The following is a 4,313-nucleotide window of genomic DNA, read 5'->3' on the forward strand; positions in this document are numbered from 1 at the left end:
AATTCAGTTTTTTCTTGTCTCAAAATGTGCGTATCTTTTTTGGCATCCTCTGCATTTCCTCTATCCTAGATTTTATCTTGCTAAACTCTTTGATTAATAAAAATGAACACTTATTAACTACCTTTGTATGACCTTATTGTGCATATATATTATTTTCAATTATTCAGAAAGGTGAACCTTATTTGTTTCATTTTATGTAGAAAACTACTGCTTAGAAAAGCTAAGTCACTTGCTTAGTGTACTTGGAAGTGGCGGAGGCACGATTGGCACCACAATCTGTCCTTTTTCTTTTTTTTTCTTTTTTGTTGTTTATATTTAATTATATATATATATATATATATTTTATTAAATCATAGCTGTGTACATTAATGCGATCATTGGGCACCATACACTGGTTTGATAGACCATTTGACACACTTTTATCACACTGGTTAACATAGCCTTCCTGGCATTTTCTTAGTTACTGTGTTAAGACATTTATATTCTACATTTACTAAGTTTCACATGTACCCTTGTAAGATGCACTGCAGGTGTAATCCCACAAATCACCCTTCCTCTGCCCATCCTCTCTCCTCCCTCTCCCCCTTCCCCATATTCTTAGGTTATAACTGGGTTATAGCTTTCATATGAAAGCCATAAATTAGTTTCATAGTAGGGCTGAGTACATGGGATACTTTTTCTTCCATTCTTGAGATACTTTACTAAGAAGAATATGTTCCAGCTCCATCCATGTAAACATGAAAGAGGTAAAGTCTCCATCTTTCTTTAAGGCTGCACAATATTCCATAGTGTATATACACCACAATTTATTAATCCATTCGTGGGTTGATGGGCACTTGGGCTTTTTCCATGACTTAGCAATTATGAATTGGGCTGCAATAAACATTCTGGTACAAATATCTTTGTTATGATGTGATTTTTGGTCTTCTGCGTATATACCTATTAAAGGAATTATAGGATTGAATGGCAGATGTATTTTTAAATCTCAAAGTGTTCTCCAAACATCTTTCTAAAAGGAATGTATTAATTTGCATTCCCACCAGCAGTGTAGAAATGTTAAGTCCACTTCCTCCTATGTTTATGGAAGGTGTAGCTTAGGGGCCATTTCTTCCAAAATACCAGCCATGACCACTCCTTGGGTCAGATGCCCCACTTTGTGCTCCCATCATGTTCTGCATATGTCTCCGTCATTTCATGAAGCACATTATATCCTCACTTAGCTGTTTGTGTTTCTTTTGTATTCTGATGTTTTCCTAGTTAGGGACATTGCTAGGCTGAGTGCAGGTATATATGTTTTCCAATGTTTGTTGATGTTTGCATTCCCACCAGCAATGTAGAAGTGTTCCCTTTGCTCCACATCCACGCCAATATCTCTGGTTTTGGGATTCTGTGATGTGGGTTAATCTTACTGGAGTTAGATGATATCTCAAAGTAGTTTTGATTTGCATTTCTCTGATGATTAAGGAGGATGAGCATTTTTTTCATGTGTCTGTGGGCCATGCACCTGTCTTCTTCAAAGAAGTTTCTTTTCAAGTCCCTTGCCCAGCCTGTATGGGATCACTTGTTCTTTTCTTGCTGATATGTTTGATTTCTCTGAGGATTCTGGTTATTAAACCTTTGTCAGAGACATAACCTGCAAATATCTTCTCCCATTCTGAGGGCTGTTTGCTTGCTTTACTTACTGTGTTCTTGGCTGTGCAGAAGCTTTTTAGCTTAATCAAGTCCCAGTAGTGTATTTTTGATGCTGCTTCAATTGCCCGGGGGGGGGGGTCCTCCTCATAAAATACTCGCCCAGACCAATTTCTTCAAGGGTTTTCCCTGCACTCTCCTCTAGTATTTTTATAGTTTCATGTCTTAAGTTTAAATCTTTAATCCAGTGAGAGTCTATCTTAGTTAATGGTGAAAGGTGTGGGTCCAGTTTTAGTCTTCTGCAGGTTGCCAGCCAGTTCATCCAGCACCATTTGTTAAATAGGGAATCATTTCCCCACTGAATGTTTTTAATTGGCTTGTCAAAAATTAAATAATGGTAAGTAGCTGGATTCATCTCTTGGTTCTCTATTCTGTTCCAGACATCTAATTCCCTATTTTTGTGCCAGTACCATGCTGCTTTGATCACTATCGATTTGTAGTATAGTCAGAGGTCTGGTAGAGTGATTCCTCCTTTTTATTTCTGAGTAATGTCTTGGTATACGAGGTTTTTTCTGATTCCATATAAAACGAAGTATTGTTTTCTCGAGATCATTAAAGTATGACAGTGGAGCTTTAATGGGGATTGTGTTGAAATTATATATTGCTTTGTTACAATCTAAGAATGGGGGAAGAGGGAAAGGGAGGGGATGGAGAGGAGGGGGGGTGGGTAGAGGGAAGGGACAGGTGGGATCATACCTGTGGTGCATCTTGCAAGGATATATGTGAAACTTAGTAAATGTAGAATGTAAATGTCTTAGCACAATAACTAAAAAAATGCTAGGAAGGCTAGGTCAACCCGTGTGATGAAAATGTGTCAAACGGTTTATGAAGCTAGTGTATGATGCCCCATGATCATATCAATGTACACAGCTATGATTTAATAAAAATAAATAAATAAATAAATAAATAAATAAATAAATAAAAAGAACACCTTTCCAAATATCATACAAAACTCAGAAGCTATAATAAAAAGATGGATAAATGGGAAAAAAAAAAACTGGGCTGAATTTAAACCATGCCCCAAGATAAACAGTTAAAACAGAGGAAAGGGAAGGGCAGGGCCTTGGGATTCATCACCTCTCAACGTCCAAGTGAAAGAAGCAGAGATGGCAAAGAGGCCTTGGAAGGGAGGCAGGCAGAGGCGAAGAAGGTTGGGGGAGCCCACCCCAAGGGCCAGAGAGGGCACGTTATAGGGTTCTAGGGAGTCTTTCAAAGGCAGCTGCATTGGAGGATGATGTAGACATGTCCACAAGCAGCTGGAGGCCAATGCTGACCTTGATAAGGTCCTTCAGCAGGTAGGGACACAGGTGTCAGAGTAGGGGGGTTGAAGAGCGAATGGGATATGAATTTCTGCTGGGGATGACCCACCAGAATGCAAGGACTATGCAATTCAGAAAAGAGAGGGGATGACCAGAAGACACCAATGCTAAAGAGTGAGGGGATGGCACCCCATAGATGCAGAGGGACTAGCCTCTAATAGGAGCAGAGACACCATCCACCCACCAAGAGGAAGATAGAGTAGAGGTTTGGACAAACTGGGTTGATGTGTCCAGCCATGAGAAGATGAGGCTTCCCCGTGAGATGTGAAGCACAATGTTTAGACCATCTCAAGGCATAACTGACTTCTCCCTTCCCTGCTTCCCCAATTTCCTCAGTGCCTAATTCTGAACTTACAGAGTGTGGTAAGAAGCCATAAATGTTTACTGAAAACCAAGTCTGTGTTCACTCAGTGAAGGGGCACAGTCCCCTGCACCCTTGTAACATGAATAAGTCTCATTTGTGCTCCTTGAGGTACAAGGTCCTGAGAAGGAACATTTCCAGTATTTGGGATAGATGTGAGTTTTGGGGGATATTCTCCCCCAGCTTGCAGAAGTGGCTTTGCTGAAAAATGCAGGCAGTTACACCTTAAAGGAAAGAATGTGCCAGAGGGCTCCACCAAGTTGCAGCTGGAGACAGATCATCTGCCTGGGGCAATGGCCCGTTGCACTTAATTCCCTACCTCTATTTACACAATAACTTTCAGTTAGTCATATAGGGAAAGGGGCAAAGAGAACAGGCAACCCAGCGCCTTTGTGGTTTATCTCCATTATTGTTTATCTCCAAGCAGCACATTCTTAGTTTAGAAAGGTGTGTACGTACTTTGCTGCATTAACACTGATAAGGAATCTTTACCTTTTGTCTTCTTTATTCTCGGATTATTTTTATCTGATGAGTTTGGATATATAAGAATGTGAATAAAGACTGCAGATTGTTGTTGTGCCTGAGCGAGCACCAGCCTTCCCTTTTAAAATCATTCATTTTGTCTGCGGTGCTGCTTCTGCGTCATGGACCAAGTAGCCCAGTGGACAGCAACAACTCAGGGTGCATGGAACTGCAGGGGGGCCCAAGGTCTCTTTTCATGAATCTGAATATCATCGAGACACAGGCTAGTGTGGCACTTCTGGATGGTCAGTTTGCCTTATTCAGACAGAATGATTTTGGTGTCAGGAAAAAAGCTACTTCTGGCAGAGTTCATTTCACAAGTTTTGGTGTCCTTAAGAGGAAGTTCTTAATTCATTAATGCTGCCAAGTGATAATGTCTTTTTTTTTTTTTTTAATGGAGCCACAAGACGGTCTTCTGTATT

Source organism: Nycticebus coucang, unplaced genomic scaffold, assembly GCF_027406575.1.
Source record: "Nycticebus coucang isolate mNycCou1 unplaced genomic scaffold, mNycCou1.pri scaffold_89, whole genome shotgun sequence".
NCBI classification, from domain to species: domain Eukaryota; kingdom Metazoa; phylum Chordata; class Mammalia; order Primates; family Lorisidae; genus Nycticebus; species Nycticebus coucang.